The sequence below is a fragment of the Cervus elaphus genome, chromosome 13, assembly GCF_910594005.1.
Source record: "Cervus elaphus chromosome 13, mCerEla1.1, whole genome shotgun sequence".
Taxonomy (NCBI): domain Eukaryota; kingdom Metazoa; phylum Chordata; class Mammalia; order Artiodactyla; family Cervidae; genus Cervus; species Cervus elaphus.
The window spans coordinates 8,179,761-8,199,867 of NC_057827.1; the positions used below are offsets into that span (position 1 = coordinate 8,179,761).

Genomic DNA, 20,107 nt, shown 5'->3' on the forward strand with positions numbered 1-20,107 from the left:
ACCATCACGGTTATCCAGGTCATTAAGACCTTTTTTGCACAGTTCTTCTGTGTATTCCTGACACCTCTTCTTAACATCTGCTTCCATTAGGTTCATACCGTCTCTGTCCTTTATTGAGCCCACCTTTGCATGAAATGTTCCCTTGGTATCTCTAATTTTCTTGAAGAGATCTCTAGTCTTTCCCATTCTATTCTTTTCCTCTATCTCTCTGCACTGTTCACTTAAGGCTTTTTTATCTCTCCTTGCTATTCTTTGGAACTCTTCATTCAGATGGGAATATAATTCTTTTCTTCTTTGCCTACAGCTTGTCTTCTTTTCTCAGCTATTTGTAAGGCCTCCTCAGACAACCATTTTGACTTTACGTATTTCTTTTTCTTGGGGATGGTCTTGTTCAATGCCTCCTGTACAATGTTACAAACCTCCATTCACAGTTCCTCAGGCACTCTATCACATCTAATCCCTTGAATCTATTTGTCACTTCCACTGTATAATCATACGGGATTTGATTTAGGTCATACCTGAATAGCCTAGTGGTCTTCCCTACATTTTTCAATTTAACTCTTAATTTTGCAATACAGAGTTCATGACCTGAGCCCCAGGCATCTCCCTGTCTTGTTTTTGCTGACTTTATAGAGCTTCTCCATCTTTGGCTGCAAAGAATATAATCAATCTGATTTTGGTATTGATCATCTGGTGATGTCCACATGTAGAGTCATCTCTTGCATTGTTGGAAGAGGGTGTTTGCTATGACCAGTGCATTCTCTTGACAAAACTTTGCTAGCATTTGTCCTGCTTCAATGAAGTAGCCCTCGTAGTCAACAAAAGAGTTGTACTTGAGTGCAATATAAAAATGACAGAATGCTCTTGTTCTTTTCCAAGGCAAACCATTCAATATCACAGTAATCCACGTCTATGCCCAACCATGTATACCAAAGAAGATGAAGTTGAATGGTTCTATGATAACCTACATAACCTTCTAGAACTAACACCAAAAAAGATGCCCTTTTCATCATAGGGGACTGTAATGCAAAAATAGGAAGTCAAGAGATACCTGAAGTAACAGGCAAGTTTGGCCTTGGACTATAAGTGAATCAAGGCAAAGGCTAACAGTTTTGCCAAGAGAATTCAATCATCATAGCAAAAAGAGGCTAATCATATACAAATGGTTAACTTTCTGTTCGTATGGATATGTGAAATTTTTTTTATCCAAGTGGATATATTCATCCACAGTCACATCCATCAGTAGATGTATCCAACCAGAGGGGCTTCCTTACTGGGCTTGGCTCCCCTTTCAGAGTCAGTCGCCCCAGATGCTACACCTGCACTGGGAAATAAATGGCCCTATTTTTAGCTTCTGAAGCTAGGAGTAAACCTGACAAGAATGAGGCCTAATTACTATGCGCAGCACCGTTGCCATGGTGTCTCTCTGCAGATGGGCAGGGAGAGCATCAGCCTCAGGTCCCAGATGCCCCGTGGACTCTGCAGTCACAACAGAAGGGCATATACTTTCAATCTACAACACAGATGGACATATTTCAGGGGCAGTGATTACAACCCCAATCCAAATCAGGTCAAGAAAGAGGAATACATTTACGTGAAGACAACAAAAGGATAAGTGCAAGTACAGATGCAATTCCAGCTAACCCATGGGCATACAATGGTGTCAGCATTCTTCTTCATTTATTTGTTTTGAACTTATTTTGAAGTAATTATACATTCACAGGAAGCTGGAAAAAATACACAGAGGTTCTAGAGACACTACACCAGTTCTGCCAAATGCTACCATTTTACATAATTCAAATACAATATCAACAACAGGAAATTTACCCTGGTAAAAAAATATGCATACTTTAGTCAGATTTCACCACTTTTACATCAAGCATTTGTGAGTGTGTGTATATCCAAGCAATCTTATCACGCACGTGGATGTGTATAACAACCACCACAATCCAGATACAGAATTCCCTCAAGAACTCTTTATAGGTACACCAACCTTACCCCCTCCATTCATAACCTCAGCAGCTACTAATGTATTCTCCAACTTTAAAATTTGTTATTTTTAGGAACATTACATGGTTTTCTGCCTAGTTGTTCTAGAAGTCACTGAGATTGGGTGTAGGGTTCCAAACCCTAACTGTGGTGGTGGTAGTTTAGACGTTAAGTCACGTCTGGCTCTTGCGACCCCATGGACTATAGGTTTGTCTGTTTCCCCTTCCAGCTGTGTTAGTTTGGACTCACATATTCCACGTTTTTCTCATGCCTCCTGAGAAACCTGTATGCAGGTCAAGAAGCAATAGTTAGAACTGGATATGGAACAACAGATGGGTTCCAAATCGGGAAGGGAATATCTCAAGGCTCTATACTGTCTCCCTGCTGATGTAACTTCTATACAGAGTACATCATGCGAAAGGCCAGGCTGGATGAAGCACAACCTGGAATCAAGATTGCCAGGAGAAATATCAATAACCTCAGATATTTAGATGTCATCACCCTTATGGCAGAAAGTGAAGAACTACAGAGCATCTGGATGAAACTGAAAGAGGAGAGTGAAAACGTTGGCTTAATACTCAACATTCAGAAAACTAAGATCATGGCATCTGGTCCCATCACTTCATGGCAAATAGATGGGATATCAGTGGAGACAGTGACAGGCTTTATTTTTTGGGCTCCAAAATCACTGAAGATGGTGACTGCAGGCATGAAATTAAAAGACGCTTGCTCCTTGGAAGAAAAGCTATCACCAACCTAGATAGCATATTACAAAGCAGAGACATTACTTTGCCAACAAAGGTTCATCTAGTTAAAGCTGTGGTTTTTCCAGTGATCATGTATGGATGTGAGAGCTGGACAATAAAGAAAGCTGAGCGCCGAAGAATTGATGCTTTTAAACTGTGGTATTGGAGAAGACTCTTGAGAGTCCCTTGGACTGCAAGGAGATCTATCCAGTCTATCCTAAAGGAAACCCGTCCTGAATATTCATTGGAAGGACGGATGCTGAAGCTGAAATTCCAATACTTTAGCCACCTGATGCGAAGAATTGACTCAATGGAAAAGACACTGACGCTGGGAAAGATAGAAGGCAGGAGGAGAAGAGGACAACAGAGGATGAGATGGTTGGATGGCATCACAGACTCGATGGACATGGGTTTGAATAAACTCTGGGAGTTGGTGATGGACAGGGAAGCCTGGCATGCTACAGTCCATGGGGGTGCAACGAGTTGGACACGACTGAGTGACTGAACTGACTCTACATTTTTAGTGCATGCACATTTGAGATTGCTGTATCTTCTTGATAGACTGAACTTTTAACTGTTATGTAATGTTTGAATTTTCTTTGTTCTTTCATCTACGTTATCTGATATAGTCATATGCTTTTTTAATAATTATTACCTGCAAAGCTGAGCACCGAAGAATTGATGCTTTTGAGCTGTGGTGTTGGAGACGATTCTTGAGAGTCCCTTGGACTGCAAGGAGATCCAACCAGTCTATCCTAAAGGAGATCAGTCCTGGGTGTTCATTGGAAGGACTGATGTTGAAGCTGAAACTCCAATACTTTGGCCACCTCATGCCAAGAGTTGACTCATTGGAAAAGACCCTAATGCTGGGAAGGATTGGGGGCAGGAGGAGAAGGGGACAACAGAGGATGAGATGGCTGGATGGCATCACCGACTCGATGGACATATGCTTGGGTAGACTCCAGGGGTTGGTGATGGACAGAAAGGCCTGGCGTGCTATGGTTCATGGGGTCGCAAAGAGTTGGACACAACTGAGCAACTGAACTGAACTGAACTTGCATAGGGGAGCAGCCTAGTCAGAGGCACTCACCTTTTCCCATGGGCACACCAAAATTATAACTATTTACAGAGTAACTACCAATGAGAACAACCTAAAGAATGGAAGAAGAGATTTTCTCCAACTAAAGATATAAAAAAGGAACCACAACAAAACAGGCAAGGACAGAGACAGTGTACAGCCAGGATCCACTCTCCTTAGAAAGCAACCCACAACCAGGAGGTTGTGCTAATCACTAAAACTGAGGTTCATCCCAACAATCAAAGGGTCTGAGTCCCACATTTGGCTGCCCATTCCAGGGATCCTGCACCAGGAAGACAAGTTCACAGAACCACTTGTTTGAAGGCCAGTGGTGCTTGCAAGTGGGAGAGCTGGAGAGATTTAGGAAATAGAGACAGCAATCGTAAAGGATGCACACAAAATCTCACATGCTCCAACACCTAGTACTGAGACAGTAAAAGTACTGAGGCAGTGACAGAAGCCTGGGGCAAACCTACTCACTGATCTTGGCCTCCCAGAGAGGCAGGAAGTACCTGACTACCCCTGGGGACACAGACGCTAGGGAGTTTGCTCTACCACTAGAACATTGGTGCTGGCAAGTGCCATTTTGGAGTCCTTCTCTTGGACTATTATGACCAGGACGAACTCAACCTACCAGGTGGTTGGCCCAAGTTCCAGAACCCCACCCTTCCATTCAAGAAACTAGCTTCATGGGAACTCAGCCTCACCCACTAGTGGGTTGGCAGCATGTCCAGGCTATCCCAGGCCTCCACAGCAAAGCAGTCCTGGGACCCAGCACCACCCAATAGTGGCTAACAGCCTCCCAACAGGGCTAGATTTGGCACTTCCAGTAGTCAGCACAACACAGAAGAAGGGCCCACAGGGCACATACGGACATCCCCAGATCATGCAGGTCTGGTGAAGCCTCATCAATCAGACAAGAAAAAGAAATAAAACAACTGATGCTCTAGCTGAAGCTCCAATATTTGGCCACCTGAGGGGAAGAACTTCCTCACTGGAAAAGACCCTGATGCTGGGAAAGACTGAAGACAGGAGAAGGGGATAACAGAGGATGAGATGGTTGGGTGGCATCACCGATTTGACAGACATGAGTTTGAGCCAGCTCCAGGAGTTGGTGATGGATGTGGAAACCTGGCGTGCTGCAGTCCATGGGGTTGCAAAGAGTCGGACACAATGGAGCAACTGAACTGAGCAGAATATAGTCAAAGCTAGTTTTTCCAGTAGTCATGTATGGATGTGAGACTTGGACCATAAAGAAGGCTGAGCACCAAAGAACTGATGCTTTTGAACTGTGGTGTTGGAGAAGAGTCTTGAGAGTCCCTTGGACTGCAAGGAGATCAAACCAGTCAATCCTAAAGAAAATCAGTCCTGAATATTCATTGGAAGGACTGATGCTGAAGCTGAAGCTCCAATACTTTGGCCTGATGTGAAGAGTTGAGTCATTAGAAAAGACCCTTATGTTGGGAAAGATTGGAGGCAGGAGGAGAAGGGGATAACATAGGATGAGATGAGATGGTTGGATGGCATCACTGACTCAGTGGAGAGGAGTTTGAGCAAGCTCTGGGAGATGGTGAAGGACAGGGAAGCCTGGTGTGCTGCAGTCCATGGGATCGCAAAGAGTCTGACACGACTGAGCAACTGAACAACAAAAAAGACACCAAAAATGAATTTGACCAAATATGAATTCACTGAAGTTGTAGGATACAAAATAGACAATACAGAAATCACTTGCGTTTCCATACACTAACAAGGAACTATCAGAGAGAGAGATTAAGACAATAATTCCTTTTACAACTGCATCAAAAAGAATAAAATACACAGAAATAAATCTAACTAAAGGAAGCAAAACACCTGTCCTCAGAAAACTATAACACACTAAGAAAAACTGGAAACACAAGCAAATGGAAAAATACACAGTGTTCATGGATTAGAAAAATTAACAGTTAAAATGATCACATTCCCCAAGGCAATCTACAGATTCAACGCAATCCATATCAAAATACAAGTGACATTTTTCAGAGATATAGAATAAAAAATTCTAAAATTTTATTGAGAACACAAACACTCAAATAGCTTTTTTCTCCAGTTGAGAAAACATAATAAAGCTGGAGGTATCATGACTACAAAGCTACAGTCATCAAACAGTATGGTACTGGCACAAAAACAGACACAGGTATCAATGGAACAGAATAAACAACTTAGAAATGAACTTACATGGGCAATTAATCTACAATAAAGGCGGTAATAAACAATGGGCAAAAGTTGTCTTTTCAACAAATGGTGCTTAGAAAACTGGATAAAGAAAGAAATTAGAACATTTCCTCATAGCATATACGAAAATAAACTCAAAATGGATTAAAGACATAAATGTAACATCTGAAACCACAAAACTCCTAGAACAAAATATAGACATTATGCTCTGATATCAATCTTTATATATTTTTTTGGTTATCCTTCCCATTAGGGAAGGGAAACAAAAGCAAAAAAAAAAAAAAAAGGACTATGTCAAACTAAAAAGTTTTTGGACAGCAACAGAAACTATTAATGAAACAAAAAGGCAGGCTACTGAATGAGGTAAGATATTTGTAAATGATACATCTAAGGGGTTGATATCCAAAATATATAAATAAGTCATGCGACTCACTATCAAAAAAAGAAACAGACCAATTATAAAATGGACAGGGGACCTGAGGAGACATTTTATTTCAAAGAGGACATACAGAGGGTCAACAGACACAGGAAAAGATGCTCAGCATTATTAATCATTAGGGAAATGGAAATCAAAAGCACAGGGAGACATCAATCACATCTATCAGAATGGCTATTACTGAAAGACTACAAATAAAAATTGTTGAAGAGGATGTGAATACAGGGGGACCTCTGTACCCTACTGGTAAGAATATACATCGGTGCAGCCACTGTGGAAAATAGTATAGAGGTTCCTCAAAAAGTTAGAAACAGAACTACCATCAGTTCAGTTCAGCTCAGTCGCTCAGTCGTGTCCGACTCTTTGTGACCCCATGAATCGCAGCACGCCAGGCCTCTCTGTCCATCACCAACTCCCGGACTTTACTCAAACCCATGTCCATCGAGTCAGTGATGCCATCCAGCCATCTCATCCTCTGTCATCCCCTTCTCCTCCTGCCCCCAATCCCTCCCAGCATCAGGGTCTTTTCCAATGAGTCAACTCTTCGCAAGAGGTGGCCAAACTACTGGAGTTTCAGCTTCAGCATCAGTCCTTCCAATGAACACCCAGGACTGATCTCCTTTAGGATAGAATGGTTGGATATCCTTGCAGTCCAAGGGACACTCAAGAGTCTTCTCCAACACCACAGTTCAAAAGCATCAATTCTTTAGCACTCAGCTTTCTTCACAGTCCAACTCTCACATCCATACATGACCACTGGAAAAACCATAGCCTTGACCAGACAGACCTTTGTTGGCAAAGTAATGTCTCTGCTTTTTAATATGCCTGCTTATTTAACTTATATGCAGAGTACACCATGAGAAACACTGGGCTGGAAGAAACACAAACTGGAATCAAGATTGCTGGGAGAAATATCAATAACCTCAGATATGCAGATGACACCACCCTTATGGCAGAAAGTGAAGAGGAACTAAAAAGCCTATTGATGAAAGTGAAAGAAGAGGGTGAAAAAGTTGGCTTAAAGCTCAACATTCAGAAAACTAAGATCATAGCATCTGGTCCCATCACTTCATGGGAAATAGATGGGGAGACAGTGGAAACAGTGTCAGACTATTTTTCTGGGCTCCAAAATCACTGCAGATGGTGACTGCAGCCATGAAATTAAAAGATGCTTACTCTTTGGAAGGAAAGTTGTGACCAACCTAGATAGCATATTAAAAAGCAGAGAACTACCATAAGTCCCCATAATTCCACTCTTGTGTATTTTCCAAAGAACACAAAAGACTTAAAGACTTGTATAAAAATACATACGACCTTGTTTTTTGTAGCATATTTCATAATAACAATGGTAAAGAAGATAATATATATACATATGATTGTTTCTGTTTCAGATAGGTTCATTTGTATCATATTTTAAATTCCACGTATAAGTGATACCATATGGTATTTGTCTTTCTCTTTTTGACTTACTTAACTTAGTATGATAATCTCTAGTCTCATCCATGTTGCTGCAAACAGCAGCAATATTTCGCTCTTTTTAAAGGGTAAGTAGCATTCCATTGTATATACGTACCACTTCTTTACCCATTCATCTGTCAATGAACATTTAGGTTATTTCCATGATTAACTATTGTGAATACTGCTGCTATGAACTACTCACAACAGGGGTGCATGTATTCTTTTTCAATTATAGTTTTATCTGGATATATGCCCAGAGTGGGATTGATGGACCATACGGTAATTCTATTTTTATTAATAGTTTTCTGAGGAACCTTCAGAGTTTTCCACGGTGGCTGAAACAACTTACAGTCCCATCAGCAATGCAGGAGTGCGTCCTTTTCTCCACACTGTCTCCAGCATTTGTTATTTGTAGACTTTTTAATCATGGCCATACTGACCAGTGTGAGGTAGTACCTTAGTTTTGATTTTTATTTCTCTAGTAATTAGTAATGTTGAACACCTTTTCATGTGTCACCTAGCCATCTGCATTTCTTATTTGAAAAGATGTCTATTTATATCTTCTTCCCATTTTTCAGTTGGGTTGTTCATTTTTGTTGTTGTTATTGAGTAATATGAGCTGTTTTATATTTTGGAAAATTAAGCTCTTCTCAGTCGCATCATTTGCAAACATTTTCTGCCAGTCCAAAGATTGTCTTTTAATTCTGTTTATGGTTTCTTTTGCTGTGTGAAACCCTGTAACTTTGATTAGCTCCTATTTGTTTGTTCTATGTTATAAATGGAAGTTGTTAAGAGAGTAAAATCTGAAGAGTTCTCATCAGAAGGAAAATAATAGTTTTCTTTTATTTTGTATCTATATGAGATGATGGAATATTCACTAAACTTAGTGGTAATCATCCCATGCTGCATGTAAGTCAAATCATTGTTATACACCATATATATATATATATATATACACACACACACACACACCCCCACATATATATAGCTATATGTCAACTATATCTCAATAAAACTGGAAGAAAAATAGACTTTAGAGTAAGTAAATGGTAAACATAAGCTTATGGGCTTCTCAGGTAGCACTAGTGACAAAGAATCTGCCTGCTAATGCAGGAGATGCAGGTTCAATCCCTGGGTCGGAAAGATCCCCTGGAGGAGGAAATGGCAACCCACTCCAGGATTCTTGCCTGGAGAATCCTATGGACAGAGGAGCCTACAGTCCACGAGGTGGCAAAAGTCGCACATGTCAGAGTGCTGAAGCACTGAAAACATAAACCTATAAAAATAAACGTGTATCATTAAAAATAAAATTAATGCATATATATACATATATGTATATAACAGTTTCGTGAATTTTTAAAATTTTTACTAAAGTATCAGCTCAGTTCAGTCATTCAGTCGTGTCTGACTCTGCAACCCCATGGAACAGCAGACCAGACTTACCTGTCCATCACCATCTCCCGGAGCTTGCTCAAACTCATGTCCATTGAGTCAGTGATGCCATCCAACCATCTCGTCCTCTGTTGTCCCCCTATCCTCCTCCTCCCCCTAGAGGATACTAGAGTATACTCCTGACTAGACTGTAGCTCATTCTAAATATTTTTAACTTCTGCTATACAGCAAAGTGTACCAGTTATACATATACATATATACACTGTTTTTTAGACTCTTTTCCCATATAAATCATTACAGAGTATTGAGAAGAGTTCCCTGTCTGTAAAGTATGTCTTTATTAGTTATGTATCTTATATACAGTAGTGTGATTGTCTCAATTCCACATTCCCAATTTATTCCTCTCCCTCACCCATTGCATGATACTTTTTTTCCTATCATTTTACTTTCAACCTACCTATGCAGTTGTGTCCAATGGGAACTTCTTGTAGAAAGTATATACCATATTTGATTATGTTTTTAATCCACTTGGACAATCCTTGTCTTATGTTTAGGCTTTTCATACTTCAGATAAATATTGATAGGCAAAGTCTGTCCATTTATTTCTTGTCTTCCATTTTTTTTGTTCTGTTCTTTATTCATATTTTCCTTTTCTTCCATCTTATGTCTTATGTTTTAGAAGCCTACTTTGATTTATCTATCAAAATATTTATCTATCATGTTTTGATTGTTTTTCTCAGTATTAGCAATTCAGTGCTTACTTTAGAATTTTTCATGTATGTATTTGCGGTGGCCAAAAGGTCCTTTGGTTCTTTAAGTAACAGTAAAATACACTGTTTTCATCTTTACCAAGAACTTTATTCAACAACATATTCACTGTTTGTTCCACTATCTTCTGCTATTTTCAAGTAACTTTATAATTCCATCTTCCCAAAATTTTTTATCTTTTTCAGCTAAGGACTGTTCAGGTACTTTTTACAGTCTTCCAGGGAATTGATTTTGTTTTTCATTAAGAAAATTTTGTAAAGACAGAAATAAATGGAAACCCGAAAGTGCAATGCCTGGTGAGTAGACCAGATGAATCAGAACTTCCCAGCCAAGCTGTAACAGTTTTTGCCTGGTCAACAAGGAAACATGCAGTTTTGTGTTATCCTGATGGAAGATTATGCATTTTCTGTCGATTATTTCCAGATACTTTTCGTTGAGTGCTGCCTTTTATTGCTGTACTTTTTAGAATTAGCTGGTTTTTCCAGAAGGAGTTCATAGTAGAGGACTGCTTTCCAGTTCCACCACACACACAAAATCATCTTTTTGGATGAAGATCAGTCTTTGGTGTGGTTGGTGTGGTGGTTCATTTCACTTGCCCTATGATCTCTTCCGTTCCACATTATTGTACAGTACATACTTTTCATTGCCCATCATCATCTGTTTTAAAAATGGAGCATTTTTGTTACATGTCTGTAGAGAGTTGTGTGTGGAAAAATAAAGGCAAGAAGATACTTTTTGCTTAATTTATGTGGAACCAAAACCTCAAAGAGATTAACACAACCACGCTGGTGCAAATGATTTTCAAGGCTGGATTTGGATATTTTGAGTAAATCAGCTATCTCCCACATGGTATACAGTGAATTGTTCTCAGTTAATGTCTCTACTGGGGCTTTCCTGGTAGTTGAGATGGTAAAGAATCTGCCTGTAACACAGGAGACCCAGGTTTGATGCCAGGGTCAGGAAGAATGGAATTCCCTCCCTGGAGAAGGGAATTGCTACCCACTCCAGTATTCTTGCCTGGAGAATTCCATGGACAGAGGAGCCTGGTGGGCTACAGTCCACAGGGTCCCAAAGAGTTAGACACGACTGAGCAACTAACACTCACTTTCAATGTCTCTATTTGATCACCATCAACGTCATCTGGTCTACCTGACTGTGGAGCATCATCCCGCAAGAAATCTCCAGCAAAAGCTTTGCACACCCTTTTGACACATTCAATCAGTCACAGCACCTTCTTTATACACTGCACAAATCTTTTTTTTTTGCATTTCAGTTGTATTTTTACCTTTCTTGAGATAATAAAGCATAGTACGTAGAAAATGTTGCTTTTTCTGCTATCTTTAATATTAAAACGGCTACACAAAATTCACCAATTTTGATGGCCTTTTTTAATGCACATTGAAATGACAGCTGTCACAATACAATCTAACAAAATTGTTTTGAATGAAGTCAAAGACAACTAAGTGCTACTGAGCCATCACATGGAAGACACTGAATGAAGTTTCTGGCCAACCCAATAACATACATCAGTATTTCAGTGTTTTTGAGCAAGTGTAAACATCTATTCAGGTCCTTTTACTCTTCCCCTTCTAAACTAGAAATATCTTAAGAATTTCCTCTACATTCATTGAACACCAGGTGAGATGATGTTATAGTTTTTGCTTCAATCTTCAAACACAGTTTTAAAACCTCGAGAAGGAAAGTCTGTTACATTTGTCATTAATTTACTCCACCCATTATTCTATTTTCCTGATGCATCAGGCTCCTTCTGCTTCCATTTCTTCTTTGTGTAGAGAACGTCTTTTAGGTATTTTTTGTGGTTAGGTCTCCTGGGGACAGATTCTCTTATTAAAATTTATCTTTACTTTAGAATATCTTCTTTAGAGTATCTTCACTTCATTCCTAAAGGATATTTTTATTGGATATAGAACTAACAAAGCAGTTGACATTTCCTTCAGCATTTGAAAAATGTTGTGCCGTGTCCTTCTGTCTTCAGTGGTTTCAAGTGAAAAATTCATTGCCATTCAAATTGCTATATTCCTGTCGGTAAAGTTTCATTTCTCTCTGGCTGCTTTCAAGACTTTTATTTCCAGAAGTTTGAATAAGACATTTTTGGCAAAAATTTCTTTGGGTTTATCTGGTCCTGATTTACAAAGCTTCCTGAATCTGTAGGTATGTGCTTTTTGCCAAATTTGGTAAAATTTCCAGCGACTATTTTTTTTTTTTAATTTTTCAGCCCCACATGCTTTCTCATTTTTTTCTGGAGATCTAATATTTGTATCACCAAATTCTGGGTTTTTTTTAATTCTAATTTTTCTCTATTATTAGACTATTATTATTAGAAATTATTTATTTCTCTTTCAGTTCAATGATTTCATTCTCTGTCATCTCCAACCTCCCATCTAGTGTGATATTTTTATTTCATTTATTGTATTTTTCAGTTCTACAGTTTTCCTTTGAGTATTTCTATATCTGCTATATAACTTCACGTTGAAGCACTTTTATGACAGATTCAGTAGAAATGCTGTTCAGTTTAGATGAAGGTTAGCTAATGTCTTGGGGAGGAAGCAGGGCATCAGTCAGTCCCACCTCACAGCTCCTGTTCCGTCCTGCCACTCCTCCATGGGGACAAATGTTCGGGTCCTGCTGAAGCAGCAGGTATCAGCCCCTCACCCTGGCTGCTCCTGGGTCAGTATGCAGGTGTAACTCCCTGTTTGGGGCTTCCCTGGGGACTCAGGTGGTATAGAATCTGCCTGCAACGTGGGAGACCCGAGTTTGATCCCTGGGTCAGGAAGATCCTCTGGAGAAGGGAATGGCTACCCATTCCAGTTTTACTGCCTGGAGAATTCCATGGACAGAGAAACCTGGTGGGCTACAGTCCATGGGGTCTCAGGGTAGGACACGACTGAGTGACTAACACTCTCTCTCTCAGCCTTTGAGTTTGCTGATAACAACCCCACTGGGGAAATGTGGGACAGATCTTTATTGGGCCGACTCACAGCATCCAGGCAAGGAATGCACAGTTTGCTTTGCAATTGAGGGGTGGAGGGGCAGCTTGCTCATCATCTGGGAGCTGGTCCTCTGCCTGGGGAACAGACTTGGGTTGTATTCCTCTGTTGGTGCTTCTAGGCTGTAGCCTTCTCCAGTGCTATACCCATGATATACCGGACACAGAAAAACCCAAGGAACTCGCCACCATGTCGCTAGCCAGCCCTAAGGTCAAAGGCTATCTGTCCCCTTTCTCTGCCTTTCATGTCTTTCCGAGCTTTACTGTGTTATGTTTGGTGCTTCAGTTGCAAAAGACATGAGCTTGAAGAATGGGACTGCTCCATCTTGGCCAGAAAAAATTCTTAATTTATAAATTTGTTCAATTGGGTTAGTATACCACTTAGTGTGGGAAGAAATCTTACACATCATGGAACTAAGTACTCTCATTTCATAAACAGAAGCATAACCCCAAATTGTAAAGGTAGAATAGGTTAGTCAAACTGCTACTGAGAGTTAGAATGTACATGTAAAATTAACTAAAATCAGAAGACTAAAGGCATCTTTTAAGTAGTAGTACTTGTAGCAGTAAATGAATGCTTTCATGCAACGGCACCCCACTCCAGTACTCTTGCCTGGAAAATCCCATGGACAGAGGAGCCTGGTGGAGCCTCCATGGGGTCACTAAGAGTCGGACATGACTGAGCAGCTTCACTTTCACTTTTCACTTTCATGCACTGGAGAAGGAAATGGCAACCAACTCCAGTGTTCTCGCCTGGAGAATCCCAGGGACGGGGGCGACTGGTGGGCTGCCGCCTATGGGGTCGCACAGAGTCAGACCCGACTGAAGCGATTTAGCAGCAGGAACAGCAGCATTTTGATAGTTTCCCTATATTTTACCTATGGTGACCTTCCATTTCCCCCACATAACAAAAGGAAGAAAAGGAAATGGTTTGGTATTGGAAGGGGATGGTGTGAGATCAAAGAGGACTTTTTACACTCATGCAAACGCCCACCTGAAGAGGCTGGAGACTTCTAACAAGTCCTTCAGTGTTTCTGGGCCACAGTTTCTAATCTTCAAAACTTCCTCTGACAGCTACCCAAGATTTACTTCTTTTTGAAAGTGCCAGTGAGCTACTTTATATGAACAGCAATAGGATAAAGCACAAAGTTGTATACACTAAAAAACATAAAACATTTATTTGCATTGCATGAGAATAATAACAGACATGTGCTTGTGTTAAAATGTTAGAGCATCACAGGGAGAGTAAATCACTGTGACAAGCAGTGCATGAATACAACACCCTTCTACTTAATTCAAAGTTGAAACTCTCTGACCTCAAGATTGTTATTTCATCAAGTGCATGAATGCCCACGCGCACACACACATACACACAGTGTTGCCTTCCCGACTGAAGCCACTGCTTAACAGAAAACATGCTTACATAAGGACAACAACACTGGAAAATGGCCTCTGTGTAATTCCTCAATCCTCTCTCCAAGCCTGATGCTATTTTTAGGTTTCAGGGGAAGACGAATTGTTCAGAAAGGATGACTCCTCCATGCCACCCAAGTACCACATTTCTTACGGTCAAACCATTTTTAAGGCACCAGCTGAGCAGTTCATTTCTATTACTTGGCAGATAGGAAGCAAGAACTGAATATTTTTACTGGGATTCTTCTTGAAAAGTCAGGTTGTTGGAGGCGATGCGTCCTCCACTCACCAGCAGCTCACCGGGCTTCTCACGTGTGCAGGGCTGAAGGCGCTCAGGCTCGCAGAGGAGGGGGAGACTAAAGGATGCACTAACCCAACAGGCTGGTCATGGCCGCTTGCTTTTCTACAGAACGCAATTCAGAAGCAACCAGCAAATGTGCAAGGAGGTAAACTGGTCTGCAAGCCGCAGAGGGCCTCAAAAGTATTTACATCATTAATCATTTTACATGTCAAAGATGGGACAGTAAACTAAGGAGGCAACCCAATGTCTTCTTGGGGATTTCTTTATTTCCCAATACCTGTGGGACTGGAGTCACATATGGGGTTGAGTCATCCATGGGACCCTAAGCTGAGGGTGCCCCCCCTTCCCTGAAGGAGAAAAGGTTTTGGCAGAGACAGCATTCCATGGTCCTAGAAAAGATTTAGATGCCAGGCTGCCCTCAAAGGGAAGATATGTCAGGAGTAAGAAACACAGGGCTGGTTACTTCGTAACTCAGAAAGCAACACACAGAGGATAAAGGCTCACTACTTCCAGTCCAGCCACCTCCAGTTCAGAGCACACATCTTTGCCCTATCCCTGGGAGGTCAAGAATAGCCCACTTCCTTTGAAAATGACCTTAGAAGGATAAGAACACATGTCTTTGTCCTCTCCCCAGGTCACCATTTGTGGATATTAGACGCTTCCAGTGTGAAAACAAAGGGATAGTTTTTACTGAAGGCACATTGCTCTGCTTCATGAACATTCCCTTACATCAGCCTCCTAAAACATCATGTATTACTATGTCCGCTTTCTAACGGAAGAAAGCTAGAGGATCAGAGCTGCAGGTTTCACACTAGGTCAGAAAAGAGGTAAGGTTATGAGCCAAAGCCTCTTAACGCTAGAGTCAGGGGAGTGAACCGCTAAGAGAACCAGCTCCCAGGGTTTTAAGAGACTGGGAGTGTTTACAGCAGGGTCTGTCCATCTCGAGGAGGCTCCGTCCATCTCGAGGAGGCTCCAGGGCATGTCAAATGCCAGGCCTTTCACTTGCCTCCTTGTGTCCTAAGTGCTCTGACTTATGCAGTGGCCAGATGGAGCACAAAGTCCCCACTTGCTCAACATCAGGATGGTAAATTCCTGACAACCATCACAGCTACTCCTGGAATGTGTGAACCCCCAGGACAGAGTATCACCACTGGCTGCTTTACACTGCATTATTCCTCTTAAAAAAAAAAAAAAGAAAGAAAGAAAGGTTTGATTTCCTCAGGTTTATTACAAATTTTTAAATCCACAATATAGTGTTTTTTAAGTATTAAAAATGTAACCTCCATTCACCATTTAAACCATCTTTTTAAAATTCTTTGTGCAGTTGTCTAAGACAGTGATTCTCAAGGTGGATTCAAGTCCTGGTTGTATGTTCCGTAAGTAGGTGGCATCCTCAAATTTCAATTTCCTCATTTGTTTATTGGGGATCACAGATGTATCATCCTCACTGATTTACTGCGAACATTAAACTACATAACCCATTCAAAGCACCTCCTTCACTGTCTGCCATGGGGCAAGTGTTCAATAAAGGTTAATTATTATCATGTGACTTCCTTGGTGGCTCAGGTTAAGTGTCTGCCTACAATGCAGGAGACCTGGGTTCAATCCCTGGGTCAGGAACATCCCCTGGAGAAGGAAACGGCAACCCACTCCAGTACTCTTGCCTAGAAAATCCCATGGACGGAGGAGCCTGGTGGGCTACAGTCCATGGGGTCACAAAGAATCAGACACGACTAGGCGACTTCTCTTTCACTTTCTACCCAATCACTGACAAACCACAACCTGTCTCCTTGGAGAAGGCAGTGGTCATGGCCTTGTTCCAAGACTTTCTACAGAGCACTCTGTTTATTTCAAACTTGTATTCCCCTCCGTATTCTTACTGAGACATGAAATTTTCTGTCACTTTCTTATCTCCTTAAGCCTTGGACCAAGACTCCTCTTCTGTTTTCACACCCTATGTGTTACCTTTCCTGCCACCTCCCAACACAGCGTCCCTGTGAGAGTTCTGATATGTCCTGAGATCCTCAGTCCATCATCCGGACTCTATCCTGGGGCCAAGTCCCTTTCCCGTGACTCCTTTCCTCAGTTCAGCAGACACTCATTCCAGATGTCCTGGAGCCGGAGGACGCACCAACGGCGCGAATGTCCAAACCCAGCCCAGCGCTTCCTGAGAAGGCTGCTCAGCCTCTTCTGCGTCTCCTCACCCTGTGCCGGAGGAACAGGCCCAGAGCAGGAACAGGCCCCAGAGCAGGAAGGACGCCCAAGGCCACACAGCTGAGGCCAACCAGAGTCCAGGAGAACACACGCAGGACTGAAGCGAGTTACGGTCAGCATGAAATCAAGGTGCTATCGAAGTTTTATGCTATACTTGGAAGCAGGGTAACATTCAGGCTCTCCTGTAGCACAACACTCCCCTATCAGAGAGTTCCTAGGTGAGTTGGGCATTACTTGGAAATACTTCAAAATGCCATCCAAATTGAGTCCACTTAAGTAGACTTCTGCAAGTTATCATAAAATACGATTCTAAAACTTCCAATCTAATGTAACTTCACTTTTAAATACCTAATCTTTTTTCAAAGATTTTAAGTGGGGCAGAAAGATTAAGTTTGGTTTGAGTTCCCACACACAATTTTGTGATTATGTTGTAGTTCACTTGCTTAGTCGTATCCAACTTTTTGCGATCCCATGGACTGCAGCATACCAGGCTGCACTGTCCTTCACTATCTCCCGGAGTTTGCTCAAACCCATGTCCACTGAGTCAATGATGGCATCCAACCATCTCATCCTCTATCGTCCTCTTCTCCTCCTGTCCTCACTCTTTCCCAGCATCAGGGTCTTTTCCAGTGAGTCAGCTCTTCACATCAGGTGGCCAAAGTCTTAGAGCTACAGCTTCAGCATCAGTCCTTCAACGAATATTCAGGGTTGATTGCCTTTAGGATTGACTGGGTTGATCTCTTTGCTGTCCAAGGGACTTTCAAGAGTCTTCCCCAGGACACAAGTGGAAAGCATCAGTTCTTTGGCACTCAGCCTTCTTAATGGTCCAGCTCTCACATCTGTACATGACTACCAGAAAAATTATAGCTTTGACTATATGGACGTTTGTTGGCAAATTAATGTCTCTGCTTTTTAATATGCTGTCTAGGTTTATTTCATGGCTGCTGTCACTGTCCACAGTGATTTTGGAGACTAAGAAAATAAAGTCTGTTATTGTTTCCACTTTTCCCCCATCTATTAGCCGTGAAGTAATGGGACCAGACACCATGATCTTAGTTTTACGTCAGCTTTTCCACTCTCCTCTTTCACCTTCATCAAGTGGCTCTTCATTCCTCTTCATTTTCTGCCATTAGGGTGGTATCATCTGCATATCTGAGGTTGCTGATATTTCTCCCAGCAATCTTTATTCCAGCTTGGGATTCATCCAGCCTGGCATTTCCCATGATGTAATCTCCATATAAGTTAAATAAGCAGAGTGGCGATACATAGCTTTGACGCACTCCTTTCCCAATTTGGAACCAATCTGTTGTTCCAAGTCTGGTTCTAACTGTTGCTTCTTGACCTAAATACAGATTTCTCAGGAGGCAGGTGAGGTGGTCCGGTATTGAGAGTGTTAATAGCCTCGGCAGGGAGGCCAGAGGTCCCCAGGGGCAGGAGGAAATAAACTGCAAGTGGTATACAATTTTTTTCTCTTTTCTCTTCTAATCCTGTGTTGTCAAGGCAACACCTGGTTCAGCCTGAACTTAACTTTGTCTCTCAAACCCTGAGCTAATCAATGCGTTTATCTCATGCAAATGTTTTCTTAAGCTATGTTAATGAACTATGTCTGTGCTTGGAAATCTGCCTTTCTTCAAGATTCAGGTCAATTGTTTCACCTTGTCAATGCTATCTCAAAATGCATGTTGTGGGTGAGGGGCCTGGTGCAACTCTCTCAGTTTTGAGGCATTTCCTTTCTCTAATTAGTAGCTTGCTAATAGGCATATAACTCCTTGCTAAAAACTAGCAAGGGGACAATGATGTCTATGTCTGAAGCTTTCTCTATCTCTTTTATACTTTAATAAAACTATTACACAAAAAGCTCTGAGCAAACAAGCCTCATCACTGGCTCCAGATCGAATTCCTCTTCTCCAGAGCCCACGAATTCTGGTGTTGTTCATGGCTCATAGCAGCAACCTTTCAGTATTCCCAACTCTTTAAGAATTTTTCAGTTTGTTGTGATTCACACAGTCAAAGACTTTAGTTTAGTCAATGACGCAGAAGTAGAAGTTTTTTCTGGAATTCCCTTGCTGTTTCTATAATCCAATGGATGTTGACAATTTTATCTCTGATTCCTCTGCCTTTTCTAAATCCAGCTTGTCCATCTGGAAGTTCTTGGTTCACATACTGTTTAAGCCTAGGTTGAAGGATTTTGAGCATCACCTTGCTAGCATGTGAGATGAGCTCAATTGTGCAGTAGTCTGAACATTTTTTGTATTGGAATGAAAACTGATCTTTTCCAGTCCTGTGGCCACTGCTGAGTTTTCCAAACTTGCTGGCATACTGAATGCCCCACTTTAACAGCATTATCTTTTAGGATTTGAAATAGCTCAACTGGAATTCCATCACGTCCACTAGCTTTATTCAGTTATGCTTCCTAAGGCTCCCTTGGCTTCACACTCCAGGATGTCTTGCTCTAGGTGAGTGACCACACCATGATGGTTATCTGGGTCATTAAGATCTTTTATGTATAGTTCTTCTGGGTACTCTTTATACATCTTCTTAATATATCCTGCTTCTGGTAGGTCCTTGCCATTTCTGACCTTTATGGCGTCCATCTTTGCATGAAACGTTCCCTTGGTATCTCCAATTTTCTTGAGGAGATCTCTAGTCTTTCCCATTCTATTGTTTTTCTCTATTTGTGTTGTTTTACTCGGCCATAAAAAAGAACGCATTTAAGTCAGTTCTAATGAGGTGGATAAAACTAGAGCCTATTATACAGAGTGAAGTAAGTCAGAAAGAGAAAGAAAATACTGTATATTAATTAACACATATGGAATGTAGAAAGATGGTACTGATGACCCTATTTACAGGGCAGCAATAGAGACACAGACACAGAGATTGGACTTACAGACACAGGTGTGGATGGGATAGGATGAAACAAATGAGAGAGAAGCATGGGAACACACACTACCATATACAACAGAGAGCTAGTGTGAATTTGCTGTGTGCAGGGACTCAAACGGGTTCTGTAACAACCCAGGGGGCGGACGGGGTGAGAGGTGGGAGGGAGGTTCAAGAGGGAGGACACGTGTGTATCTACCAATAGCTGATTCAT

The 20,107-nt window shown here is 41.4% G+C and overlaps 1 protein-coding gene across 1 annotated transcript in view; it reads right to left on the minus strand.

The window, feature by feature from the left end:
• GABRB3 (gamma-aminobutyric acid type A receptor subunit beta3) overlaps nt 1-20,107 on the minus strand; it is a 271,733-nt gene that overhangs the window by 156,510 nt on the left and 95,116 nt on the right. The window lies entirely within an intron of this gene.